Raw genomic sequence first — 14,063 nt, 5'->3', positions numbered from 1 at the left:
CACTGGAACACGAACCCTCTTTGTGCTTGCGCTACACGAGCGTCGGGCGCGCCTTCGCGCGGCTGTATCCAGTGGCGCGGGGGCTTCTGCCGTTGAATGAATCCATCGGAAACGCGTTTGAATCTCAGCGCAGAGCGCGGACGCCTGTTTCGCATGCTGGCACGCGCCTCCATTTTAAAGCAGTCAGGTTGAAGCCCCGGAATAGCGGCGAGAGCCAGAGAGCTGAGGGAGACAGAGAAGATGATTGACTGGAATGTATGCGCTCAGAGCATAATCAGACACCCATGACATAAGCATTGATTTGCATTTGCTGTAAACAAGCGTCGTGTACTAGTCTGTTTTAACGAGCAGGCCATGGTGCCCTAGATCAATGGACTCCGGGGCCCCTAAAGCAAGCTGCACCTGCCCAGGCCGAAGGGCCAGAGCCGGGCTGGGAGTGGCACAGCCTGGCCTCTTCAGGTCTGGTTATCCGCTAAGCACTTCCAACAGGTGCTCCACAGAACACAAACGTGACAGGGCATTTCACATAAAATGGCTGAATTCAGGCAAAATGGATACTGAAGATGCCTAATCACTTCCAGTTTATTCAGCTGAGTCTGACACCGATAGGAAGGGAAGGCTTTTTTTTTATTATAATGTGGCAGACAGTTCCATCACACAGACATCAAAATCCGAGCACATTCAAATCTATGCCACCCTAAAATGGTTTCCTGCAACAGGAAAGCCCATAGATTGACGCTGCAGTTTGTCTCCTGTCTGCAGCACTTGTGGTTAACCGACTGCTAACAACAGGGTTTGGCATGTGGTGGCTTACGTCACGCTGGCATGACCTGAGGTTTCTCTAATCACCAGGAGGGACAGCTCAACGGACGCTATGTAGCGCTCCTGAGATTAGAACCTAAGACTTTTCCACAGCACTGTTAAAACTTATGGGTTCGGAAAGCTTTCCTTCCAGCGGCAGAGTTTATGTTTTGTCCCAGTATGTAACTCGCCTGTTGGAATGTGCCTGCAGTTCCCCAAAGGTTTGGGTTTGGCATCAGGGTTGTATACATTCTTCTCGGGATGTTCTGTCTCTGCCTTTTAGTTCCAGATGGGTTCACTTTCATCTTCAATCGGATATCCGGCAGAAACATGGAGAGGGGAGATGATTGAGTGTGTTTGGCTGTGTTAGCAGTGAGGACAGAGCATGAGTGTGCAGGCGTGCATGCATGCGTGTTCGTGCGTGTGTGTGTGCATGTGTGTGTGTCTGTGTGTGTTTGTGTGCGTATGTGTGTGTGTTGTGAGCCACAGACATTCAGACTTGGGGTCTCTTTAAGGGAGAGGGTTATTTTTCAGGAGTGCAGAGAAAGAAACCACAAAACAATGACCTCAGTGTTCTCTCTGTGGGCTCCTTAAAACAGGTCACCTTCAAAACAGCAGCCAGCCACGGAACTCACTGTCATACTAACACACGCTTCACTGGTGACTGGCATTCAGTTCAGTCTTATTAAATGGGCAGAATCCTGCTTCAATGATTTAACTGTAACCATAATGAAATAAGTTGGTCTGTCACGTTTAGTCTGGGTTTCAGATAGTGGTCAACGGAGCCAGATTAGCCCACACAAGGTAGTCCACTGCAGGTTGAAACACCAGCACAGGTATGGTGCTCAGCTGAAGAGGACACCTCACCTCACTGTATCCTCTGTCATCCTCCTTTTCTCTACTGAGCATTATATCATCTGCTTGTCCATAACCTGCTAAGCCCCTTCAGTCTTGTAGAAATGTCTTTAATGTTTTAAAGTGTTTTAACATTCCATCTGTCAGTGTTCTACCTAAACAAAGATCAGAATAATTTCTGAGTCGTACTTTTCAAATTGTTTTAAAAATGTGAAATTGTTTCACCCACTGCTGTTAATAATAACATTTTGTTTTTGTCATTCAGTAGATGCATCTGATGCCAAAACCCGTTTGTAATTGAAATAAGTATCTAATAAAACAGTAAGCAGTTGTTGCGTGCTTCGTGCTTCTCTGCTGCTGACCCAGTTTGTTTGAATGTTGCAACCACGACAAAGAGCAAGTTCTCTGTCGTGTTGTTCCATACTCACACGATTCAGTGGTTCGTTTTGTTGATGCCACATAATCCACACACGGACGTCCACCCACACACACACACACACACACATACACACGCCCGCGCACACACACGCCCGTGAACACACACGCGCACACACACACACATATGATATTTAGCACATACATACAGACTAGTGCTATCCTTGACTATACAGCACCATAAGCTGGTTCCGTCTGCCTCTCACTACACACCACTGTGCTGGCTAGTTTGTTTCAGATGTCCCTCCCAAATTGCACGGTGATCTCAGCTGTATTTGGAGTGGCAGGCTATAGGGTGCCCACCTGAAGGTCCAGGCTAGGTCTTCCCCATAAGATACTCCTGCTCACTTCATCATTAGCTGGAGGTTGTGTGTGTTTGTATGTGTGTGTGTGTGTGTGTCTGTGTGTTTGTGTTGATTGGATCTGTAAAGAACAGAGAGAGAGAGAAAGTGTGTGTCTGTGTGTGTGTGTGTCTGTGTGTGTGTGTGTCTGTGTTTGTGCGTGTGTGTGTGTGTTTGTGTGTGTGTGCATGTATGTATATGTGTGTGTGTGTGTGTGTGTGTGTGTGCGGGCATGTGTGTGTGTGTGCGTGTGTTAGTTAGTTAGTATTCAGTAGATCCTATTATTAGTATGAATAGTAATTCCTAGTACTAAATTTGTATTATTTCTAGTTTCTAGTATTATTAATTTATTCCTAGTGTAATCTAAATGATGGGGGCAGAGTAATCGCTAGAGAATGCCTATATGGAGCTGAACCTCTGAGCAGCAGAGTGAAGTCTGTAGAGGCGACTTATCCCTGCCAAACCCGTCTACAGTGCATGCGCTTGGAAGGGACCAGGGATGAGTCTGCTAGGGCTGTGTTCAGACCGTCTGGCTGAAGATGGTGTAGGATGGCGTGTGCCACATCGGTGGTGTTTCTGCAGGGACTCCTCACTGGTCCAGGTCACTGCCCAGACTTCTAAAAATGCCTGACAGTGACCCAGTGTCAGTGCATGACACAGGAACACAGTACAGAGGCACATCCCGTTCTAACCAAAGTGTGTGTGTGTGTGTGTTATCCAGACCTTATTTTAGGAGAGCAGTCTGTCCTCTTTAGACCTAAAAGCTCAGTTCCAAAGATAAAGGGACTTCACGCAGGCTTCAGCACAGTAGTCCTGCTTCAGACAAACCCCTGAATCCATCCACTGTACAACTCTCTACAACTCTCCTGTGTGTCCGACTGTGTGTCCAAACTGCTGGCTGCTCTCTGTCCTCAGAATTAAACCGCACTTAGTCTTTAGACTGAGATGTTCAAGTTATGTTTATTTCTGCTCCACACAAAACCACCTGCTAGTCCATGAATGTGAATATGAAACATTTGAGTATGCAGGCTCACACACATCACTGAACCTCCCTTACCAAGCATTGTTGGGAAAGTGGCGTAGTGTGAGCTGGACTGGACAAGGTGAAGCCATCCTCATTTGGGGTCATTAATCTAATACCCCACTCAGGCAGCCAGTGAAGGAATGTTTGTGAGTGAACAGCACAGGTACAGGATGCCCAGTGACCGATCCTCTCGGACCAGAATGGGAAGTGACCATTTTTTTTGTGTAACTCGCTGTACTGGAGCCCTTCTGAAACAGTCGCACAGCAGTTAATGGCATGAGCCCTGATGGCTGGAATGCGAGCTCTGCCTCACCACGGCGACCCCTACCATGGAAACGGCGGTCACGTGACTGCGGAGTAATGAAGAGGCCATACAAAAGGACCCTTTGCAGAGCCCTCTCCATGTGGAAGGACGCAGGGTGATGGAGAAGTGGCCAATGGATCGGTCCACAAGCCCCCCGTGCCCCCAACACTCCAAGGCAGGCCAAGTCGAGAGAGTTGGGCCAGGCCGAAGCGCTGGTGACAGCATCCACCCAGCCTATTGCTCTGATGTGGAATGACTGCCATAAGGACATCCATCGGTTTGGGTGTCAGGAAAGTGCTTCACGGCAGGCCTGCTGTGTAGTGGTAGAGTTGCGTTTTGACTCCATGCACCGCTGCAGAGTTTAGGTTAAAAATCTGCATTGCATTTTGCTTACGTGGATGACTGCATATTTAATGGGTGACAGCAAACACTGCACCATGGTCAAACAGAAACGTGTAGTCATCTGCATGAGAGAAATCCCAGATACATAATAGAGGAAGCTGGTTTAACATAACAGTTCAAATCAAACTGCAGAAAACATTAGTTCCATATTTATCAGGGATTATAAGGGAAAACCCCTTCACTTAAATAAGACAAAGTTGTCATCAGCAGTATTGATGTGATGGAGGATGTGGAGACCAAACCCATACAGCACTGCAGTGTTTACTGTGGACAAACCCATACAGCACTACACAGTATTTACTGTGGCCAAACACACACAGCACTACAGTGTTTACTGTGGCCAAACCCACACAGCACTACACAGTGTTTACTGTGGCCAAACCCACACAGCACTACAGTGTTTATTGTGGCCAAACCCACACAGCACTACAGTGTTTATTGTGGCCAAACCCACACAGCACTGCAGTGTTTACTGTGGCCAAACCCTCACAGCACTACAGTGTTTACTGTGGACGAACCCATACAGCACTACACAGTGTTTACTGTGGCCAAACCCACACAGCACTAGAGTGTTTATTGTGGCCAAACCCACACAGCACTGCAGTGTTTACTGTGGCCAAACCCTCACAGCACTGCATTGTTTACTGTGGACAAACCCATACAGCACTACACAGTATTTACTGTGGTCAAACCCACACAGCACTACACAGTGTTTACTGTGGCCAAACCCACACAGCACTACAGTGTTTATTGTGGCCAAACCCTCACAGCACTACACAGTGTTTACTGTGGCCAAACCCACACGGCACTACGGTGTTTACTGTGGCCAAACCAGGCTTAATGTAGCCGAACCCAGACGCTACTAAACAGTGTTTAATGTTTCCCTCATATTCTTCATCTTATTTTCAGCTAATTTTCAAGCTCTTCATGAGATAAATGAGGTGTTGTCAGACATGAGAAATATTGGCCTCTGCACTTCTGTGGCTGGCCAGCACTGCGGGTTTATAATATGAAGTGTTTTATGCAGCTAGACTGCAGCTAGACTCTGAGGGGCAGGCCGTCCTCCTCGGTTAGACTGGGTTGTGCTAAAAAAAAAAATTACATTATTTTTTAAATCTGATAAGATGATTAAATGTTTATGTTTGGACAAGTGAAATGTGTCTGTTGAATTACAATTGTGGAGCAAATTTGATCTAAAAATATTACAATGCATTTGATTTATTTACCTTTGTACAGAATTTTAGTAAAATATCCGATAAGGTTTGAGTCCTTGGAAAATGGATCTTTATGGAAAGCTAAAACAGTGGACATCTGGTTCCATCTCCCTCTCCCTCCTTCTTTCTCTCTCTCCCTTTGCTCACTCTCTCTGTCTGCATCTGTCTGGTTGTCTCTCACCCCTCTGGCTTGTAGCCTGCAACATAGCACAGATGAAAAAGAAAGCACCACAACTGGTGGGAAGCAGTGACAGCACGCGTAGGATGAACCTAGGGCTGAAGTGTGTGTGGGCGGAAAACAGGTGTGTGCGTGTGTGTGTGAGCATAGGGGCTGGCTAATGTGTAGGCTATAAGGAGATATTCATGTATTGTTGTTACATGCGTGGTGTAAGGAGGTGCGTCTGTTGGAGTTGAAAGGAGGTGTGTGTGTGTGTGGGGGTGGGTGTGCGTTTGTCTGCTGTGAGGAGGGTTAATGCACGGGCTGTAAAGAACTACGAATTATTGTTATATGCTGTGTGTGAGCGTGTGCATGCATGTGCGTGGGTTTGCGTGAGCCCATTTTCCGGACGGGTGCCGTAGGTGCTCAGAGTCCGAAGGATACCATGCTACTCTGGGTGAGTCACTCCGCCGTTACCTTGAGTTCCTTTCTCCTCTCCGTCATACCACTCCAATCCCTGCCCTGGCTCGGGGAGGGCGATGGAGGAGGTAGACTGAGTTAGTGGGTGGAGAATGCGCTGCCTCCGCGTGGGTGGCTGTGTGTGAGCGGCTCCCTTTCGGAGCGTGTCATTACAGCCCACTCCGTGCGGAGCGGAGCGGGGGCGGACAGCTCTACAGCACGCCGAGGGCTGCAGAGTCACTGTGCAGCTCCGCACACGTCGTGACTGGGGCTGTGGAGGCCTTGCGAACATTTCCTCTTGCCTAAAACTGCTAAGACATTCGGGCTGAGGATTGGATGTGCTTATTGAGAACTGTTGGAAGTTAAATAGGCACATTAAAGCCTGGTGCTTTCAGTGTTTCTTCTAAGGATGTGTGTTTGTAAATGCAGACTTATGTTAAGGAAACTCTGAAAATGCAATGTGCCTGATCTGTTTAACCTGGATGTACCCACTGGACTGATCTGAGCCTCTACACTGTGTACCATACTTCTACGCTTATTGGTATTAGGAAAGCTCACAACCTCACACACAACCTATTTGCACAAACTCAGTTAAAGCTTAGTGTGGTTTTTTTTCATAGGATCTGTAGGTTACTAAGTGAGGTGCATGCCAGACTTTCAGAGAACTACTGCTATTCTCTGGAACAACTCTTGAACTTGGGGAAGTGCCACATTCGTGCCATAGCGGGGGGACGGAATGAACAGAACGGAGTGGATCTAATTCCACTTGGACCGGAGAGGAGGCAGCCTTCCTCGGACAAATCCGAGGAAGCGCGTCCTACCATTCATAAGCTCAGCTCCTTAATTCCCACTGAGAACAAATGGGGTTTGGGCCAGCTCTTAACCACTGGAAGCACGTTTTGATCTCAGCCACTTCATGGACTATGTACGGTCTTCTCAGCTCCCTGGAGAAGGGCGAGGGGGTTGTGTCTCCCTCCCTTCCACCAGCTCTGGTGAGTGTCCAGTGCCGCCAGAATCTGCCACTTCAAACAGCCCTTCAAAGCCTCTGGAAAGCAGTCGCAGGCGCTGATCACAGTCAGCGGTCAATTTTTCACTTCCATAGCATATTAGGCTTCTCTGTACAAAGAGTGCGCTCAGAAGTGTAACAGAAAGCAGAGCACACAGTTTGGTCTGCCGTCCGTATTTATTTCGGACATGTGCACACCGTCGGGACAAGACTAGGACTTCTAGAAAACAGGAGTAGACATTAATTGCTTAGTTTTTCATTTTTTAAATGTATTTTTCTCTTACAATTGCTACTCTTGTGGTGGATGAGAGCCCCCCCCCCCCCCCCCCCCCCCCCCTTGAGTCTTGGATCCTCTCAAGGTTTCTTCCTCATGCTCTATAGGGAGTTTTTCCTTGCCACTGTCGCTCTTGGCTTGCTCACTGGGGGCTCGGACTTGGACATTTGTAAAGCTGCTTTGTGACAACGGCTGCTGGAAAAAGCGATGTGTAAATAAATTTGATTTGACTTGATTTGATTTAGAATGTGGTCACATGGAGGAAGGAGATAAATGGCTCTTAAGTTTATAGGCCTTCCTATAAGAAGGGGTTCTGTCAGGTCGCTTCGAGTCGGGTCACGTCGGGTCATGCCTGGTCGCAGGAACTGGCCGGCGGCCACCACCGATGCCGTCGGTAGGCGCATCGTAATCGCCTCCCCGTCGCTCACCATCACGCTGCAACGATATCATCCTCTTTCGCAATCAAAGCAATCAGCCAGTGAGTGGCTATGTGTGAACTGACCTCTATTCAGACTACACACCGCTCCTGTAATGTAATAGAGTGGAAAGGGTCTGATCTGGGGCCCAGTGCAATGAATCAGGCATAGAGAAGTAAGACACTGCTACAGGTTGGCTCTGCCCGGTGTCTGACTAAAGCATTGCCCGCCTTCAACCTGCAGATGTGTAACACAGCTGTTTAACAGGAGGGTGCAGGGACAGACCGATCGCTTGTTCTCTGCTCCTCAGCCATGACACTGCAAGGCAATGTAAGAGGGGAAAAAACCTGGAGCTGCCCCCGTCCATCACCTGTCAGTGTGCAAGATCCAGAAACAGGCTGGGGGACCATAACGACGGACCCACAGCCTACCAGTAACAGCAGCCAGCTTCGTGTTCTTGGGGTTATTTTATTACTGTAATTACTCACCTAATAAATTTTATAACCAAACGACTGCATCTGTATTTGTCCATTTAGTGCAACTATTTAACCAGCTGTGTTCATATATACACATGAATGCATGGCGATCGAAACACTAGGTCTACGGTCAGACATTATTTGCTTTATGTCCTTGTAGTTCATTTTAGACCGATAAACTGCAGACCCATGTCTTCAACTTTAACGCAAGCTCATCAGACCTGATTCAGTAAAGCCCTGGGAAATGAAACTTCTTGTACATTTAGAGTTGGCATTTTGTCCCGCTGGACTGAGGTGGGTTCATTAATCACAGCTACAGACCATTCCCAGCTGGGATAAAGGAGTACTTTGTCCAGCTCTTCAATTGGTAAAATTGAGCATCATGTCTGGTTGTTTGCTGGAGGTTCCAACGGCCAAAGTTGATGGACAAGACCTGAGTGTATGAGCAGAGTTACCTGATGGATCAAATAAGCTTTATGCAGACTAACTACTTACACTAACTACTTACATGAACTACTCATACTATTTACACTAACTACTTACACTACTTACACTAGCTACTTACATGAACTACTTACACTATTTACACTAACTACTTACACTAGGTACTTATACTAATCACACTAACTACTTACACTACTTACACTAGCTACTTACATTAACTACTTACACTGCTTACACTAACTACTTACACTACTTACACTAACTACTTGCATTAACTACTTACACTACACTAATTACTAACACTACTTACATTATTTACACTACTTACACTAACTACTTACACTACTTATATTAATTACACTAAGTACTTACACTACTTACACTAACTACTTGCATTAACTACTTACACTATCTACACTAATTACTAACACTACTTACATTACTTACACTACTTACACTAACTACTTACACTACTTATAGTAATTACATTAACTACTTACACTACTTACACTAATTACACTAACTACTTACACTACATACTTACACTACTTATACTAATTACACTAACTACTTACATTAACTACTTACACTACTTATAGTAATTACACTAACTACTTACACTAACTACTTACACTACTTATACTAATTACACTAACTACTTACATTAACTACTTACACTACTTATAGCAATTACACTAACTACTTACATTAACTACTTACACTACTTACACTAACTACTTACACTGAAGCTATTTTCATCCTGTTTGACCTCTGTGACCCTTCCAGTATCAGTTCCATGCTAAAAGCACAAGTAGCTATGGTTTGTGATTTCCTGGCATATGAACCCATGATTTGCTTTACAGAAGTTGGACGTAAGGGTCCTCCTCTCTCCTTCCATTTCACCTACACTCTTTAGGTCCTGTGTTTCCACAGCGTGAGCATCAGCTCCGCATTGTCACACGCAGTGATGGGGACGCAGGGTACTTAGCTGCTGATGTCATGTCCGTGTGTCGGGCCTCTCCACCTTTTTGCTCGTTGGGCAGGCAGGCTCTGGAGCATCATGGGAGCTTCTCTCTGCTGGATATCTCAGCATGCCTTAGGACCTTTAGAATGAACCAGGTCCAGCAGAGTAGTCACACACTGGCCAGGATTCAGAGATACATGTTTGTAAGGGCCAAAATTTATGGTGCATTATGTGAAATTTGTGTATTTCCAAAATGTGGTAACCATCTAATTTGAACAAACGGTGTTTTTGTAAAGAAGCCAACAGCCAAAAATATTGTTTCGGTAACTTGTATCTCTTGCCGTGTTTATTGATCTCTAATTATAAGCCCATTCCTATTCCAGAGACATCTCAGAAAACCAAAAAAGCTCTCTAAGCACAGCGAGATATATCTGTAACTTGAGATAAAGTCCCATCACTCTTCTTCTCTCTCTCTCTTTTTCTCATCCTCTCTCCCTCCTTGTTTTTCTCTCTCCAAAGGCGAGGCCTTTAAGCATCGTTCCTTTTTCGTTTGTTTTTTTGCCCATCTTAGGCCATCTGCTCTGGTGGATGTGGCTATCGTAGGGGTCTCTTGTGACCTCCTCCCCCAAGCCTCCCTGCATCTTGCCTGGGGAGCATGCCTGTGGCCTATCTCTCGCTAGGGGGGCCCCAGGACCCTGCTCAATATGAGATTATCCAAAATTGCTTTTCAAGGAACTATGTAGAACTCTAGGAAGCGAGTTGTGATTAGATTATTTGGATTAAGGTAGGGCTTATACATGATTAAATGTCCGTAAGGCCTTCAGATAATATGAGAACACTAAAATCAAAAGATTAAAATCCAAATGTGAAAAAAGCAGCGTCACTGTGAGTGGGTCCATGGTACTGAAGAATGATCTTTTTAGCAGTCGTCTAAGATGGCTTGAGTTTTCACAGGGAGGAAGAATTCTGTTGTTCTTCTGCACAAAGCTGTTAGCTGCTTGTCTTTGGTTTGCTATCACATAACTTCCTCTATAGGGAGAAAAATAAAGAAATACATAAACAAAACAGTCTGTGTTTTAGTAATAAACAAATGAACAAACAGCCTCTCTTGTTGTCAGCCAAAAGGTTTGAGCTTAGGGAAAAGCCCTGGACAGAGTCTTGCCTCCTGCCAGCTCCTATATTTAACTGATGCTGACAAAGCATGCTAGGGTTAGCTATGGGAAAGAAAAGATATGATAAAACAATGTGTGTGTGTGTGTGTGTGTGTGTGTGTGTGTGTGTGTGTGTGTGTGTGTGCGTGTGTGTGCATGTATGTACGTGTGTGTGTGCGCACATGTGTGTATGTGCGTGTGTGTGCGTGTGCATGCGCGCATGTGTGTGTGTGTGCATGTATGTACGTGTGTGCGCGCATGTGTGTGTGTGCGTGTGTGTGCGCGCATGTGTGTCTGTGCGTGCGTGTGCGTGTGTGCGCGTGTGTGTGTGTGCGTGCGTGTGTATTTGTGCGTGTGCGTGTGTGTGTGTGCGTGTGCGCGTGCGCATGTGTGTGTGCGCGTGTGTGTGCGCATGCATGTGTGTGCATATATGTGTGTGTGCATTTGTATGTCTGTGTGCATACTTGGAAGTATGTGTGAGTGTATGTCTGTTTTGTTTCAGAGCGTACATCTAATGCATATTTCTACAGTATATGTGATTCTGGTGTGTCCATGGGAACAGCAAGTCAAAGCTCAGAGAAATTATATCTCTTCAACACAGAGAATGAAAGACAGACAGACACCATCAGAGAGAGAGAGAGAGAGAGCATGATAAACAAGGTTGGTGGGAAAAAATTTTCCAGAGAGTTTAGTCTCTGCATCTGTCCTGAACCTGGCGTCTAGAACAATTTTGAGTGATAGGCAATGCAAACACAAAGTGGTATTATTCCAATTTAACACAGAGATTATCTACATTCCAATCTACTTACATGTTTTGTTTGACTAGCCTGTGCTGTATCCCCTGCCTTGCTGCTTCTCTGTGTATTTAACATGACAGAGTCAGTTCAGACTCACTGGAAGCCAGAAGCGAGAGCTGCTTCCATCTCTTCGCGGCACGTTCTCAGCCGCTGTTTCCTCTGCAGTGTCAGGTGACGCGTTGGGGATGAAGCAGACAGACACGGGCACATAAAGGAGTGGCTGATGATAAAACCTGTGTCCTCCCAAACAGCTGTCCTCACTCACTAATGCTGTTCCACAGGCGTATGTGTCTCTGTGTGTGCTGTCAAAGTGTTGAACCTGACTGTCTGCCTTATATTTCTTACTTAAACAGGAGGAACTGATTTCACATTAAGTTTCCTACTATAACTAACCTCCATCCATCCATCCATCCATCCATCCATTCATCCATCCATCCACCTGAAACACCTGCTTAAAATGCCATTATTATTGCCATGTTTTTGTGCATTTCACTTAAAGTACCCACTGTATGTGTACCCCTCCCCCCCGACCCCCACTTTGGGACGCCCTGTTCCAGGGCTTCAGAAGACGCTTTAATTTAAAGCGGCTCAGGGCAAGCATGCCTGTTCTTTCCAGCAGCCAACAGTGGACATGCCAGGCCCACTTACCCAGCTGCTGTTATGGGTACGTGGGCCCCAGGGGCTGGGAGGGAGGCAGAGAGAAGGGATCCCTCTGGGCAAAACCACTGAACCAGGGGCAACATTGAGCTTACCCCCACTCACCTCAAGACATGTGTGACTTGTGCTGTTATCAGAAAAGGTCAGAACCCTGATTGGCGTCTACTTCACTGACTATTGTAAAATTTGTCAACAGTGTTTCAGTAGCACCAAATAACAGTAGCAATGACCTAATAACACTACCGATTTTCGGAGGCATAGACAGTCCAGGTAAAAAAAAAATGAAAACCACATTCTTCTGCTACACTGTTTGTGTGTGTGTGTGTGTGTGTGTGTGTGTGTCTTGACAGTATGATTTCCTGTTCTGTACTGTGGAAGGCATTTGTGTGCTGGACTATCCAGTCTATCCAAGTAGTATCCACCGAGTGCTCCGGGATATGCGTCAAAAATACTGCAGGTGCCAGTGGACTGTTCTACCCCTGGAGGGCCGTGTGAGGAAGCCTCAGAGCCCAGGAGAGTGGACCCCACCCACTTCTCTGTCCACCTCTTTATGTTTGACTCCCTCTGCCTTTTTCTTATCTTTATTTCTCTGTGTCTTTCTGTCTTTCTATGTTCACCATTCTTTCACTCTCTCTCTTTCTCTCTCTCTCTCTCTCTCTCTCTCTCTCTCTCTCTCTCTCTCTCTCTCTCTCAGTCATATAGCCCTTCTTGTTGGCTTCTTTATTTCATCTGAATTTCCATCCACTCTCCAAAGGCCTCCCTAATGCTGTGATTTGTTGCCATGGAAACTGACTCTCTGCACGTTGCTGTGGTAACCAGGTTTGGGTTGCCAGCGTGCGGACGAGCCGCCCACAGCTCTGGACAGAAGAGACTCTTCATGGAGCCAGAGTGCTTAGATAGGGGAAAGGGTTAGTCAGCACCTCAGCAAGCTAAAACCAGGGAGCACATAGCAGTCCAGAAAGTGGAATAACCAAAAAAAAAAAAAAAAAACAAAAACCCAGGACTTTCAAATCTCTGGTCATGTAGAGCTGGGTTGAATACTACAAAAAAAAACAGCAGAGAATCTGATAGTCCTAATGCATTCCTTTGTAGTAATAATAATAATAATAATAATAATAATAATAATAATAATAATAATAATAATAATAATAATAGTAATAATGCATTAATCATTAATAATGCATTCCTCTGTAATAATAATAACTCAGCATTCAGATTACAATATCAAAGCTTTAGATCCCTATAAAGCATTCTTTGTTCTCCTCTCAATTGCCAGTTCTGAGTCAATTCATCTATTGAATAATTCAACGTAAATTTCTAGCGGGGGAGGAGTTTAGTGAGGGTGGAGGCATTCGATGGCTAAATGATGAAATGATGGCACTCTGTGTGTGTGTGTGTGTGTGTGTGTGTGTGTGTGTGTGTGTGTGTGTGTGTGTGTATGCTGGAAATGTTATTGCAGCTGAGAGCTGTCCACTGGGAATGCCAGCAGCACAGGTAGGCGGCCAAATTTGAAAATGTCATTTATAATGTGTACAAATCCTGTGTCTACTTTCAGCTGTGGGAAGATGCTGTCAGTGGTTCATTGAGGTATAGACCCTTACAGTTACCCAGTCCTCTGCCCCAAATCCTCCCTCCTCATCTTCACCTAGCAAAGGAACTGACACCACCACTCTGTAGCTTAGCACCACGGAGACATTCCTGGTGGTTCCTGGTACCACAGCACATTCATGTTTCCCTGTTCTATGACACTTGACCCTGCTCACAAGGGGCTTGCTGGTTGATAATGAGCTAAATTACTCAAATAAGCAAAACCCAAAATTGTACCAAAAGTATGGTCTTTCCAGGGCTGGGGTTAAGAACCATGGCCATGACACCACAGAGTGACA

The 14,063-nt window shown here is 45.8% G+C and overlaps 1 protein-coding gene across 21 annotated transcripts in view; it reads left to right on the top strand.

Moving 5' to 3' along the window:
- Positions 1 to 14,063, top strand: part of map2 (microtubule-associated protein 2) — an 86,307-nt gene that overhangs the window by 1,684 nt on the left and 70,560 nt on the right. The window contains exon 1 of one of the 21 annotated variants that reach the window (XM_035535888.1): positions 5,968 to 5,990. The exons of 19 other annotated variants lie outside the window; for them this stretch is intronic. The gene's annotated coding sequence lies outside the window, so the exon portion shown is untranslated. Of the gene's footprint in view, positions 1 to 5,967; positions 5,991 to 13,636; positions 13,672 to 14,063 lie in introns of those variants that run through there. One more of the 21 variants, XM_035535886.1, reaches the window with a different exon arrangement.

Source organism: Electrophorus electricus, chromosome 2 (assembly GCF_013358815.1).
Source record: "Electrophorus electricus isolate fEleEle1 chromosome 2, fEleEle1.pri, whole genome shotgun sequence".
In the NCBI taxonomy this organism is placed as follows: domain Eukaryota; kingdom Metazoa; phylum Chordata; class Actinopteri; order Gymnotiformes; family Gymnotidae; genus Electrophorus; species Electrophorus electricus.
The sequence above is the reverse complement of the archived record's forward strand: the minus strand, read 5'-3'. Positions and strand labels throughout refer to the sequence as shown.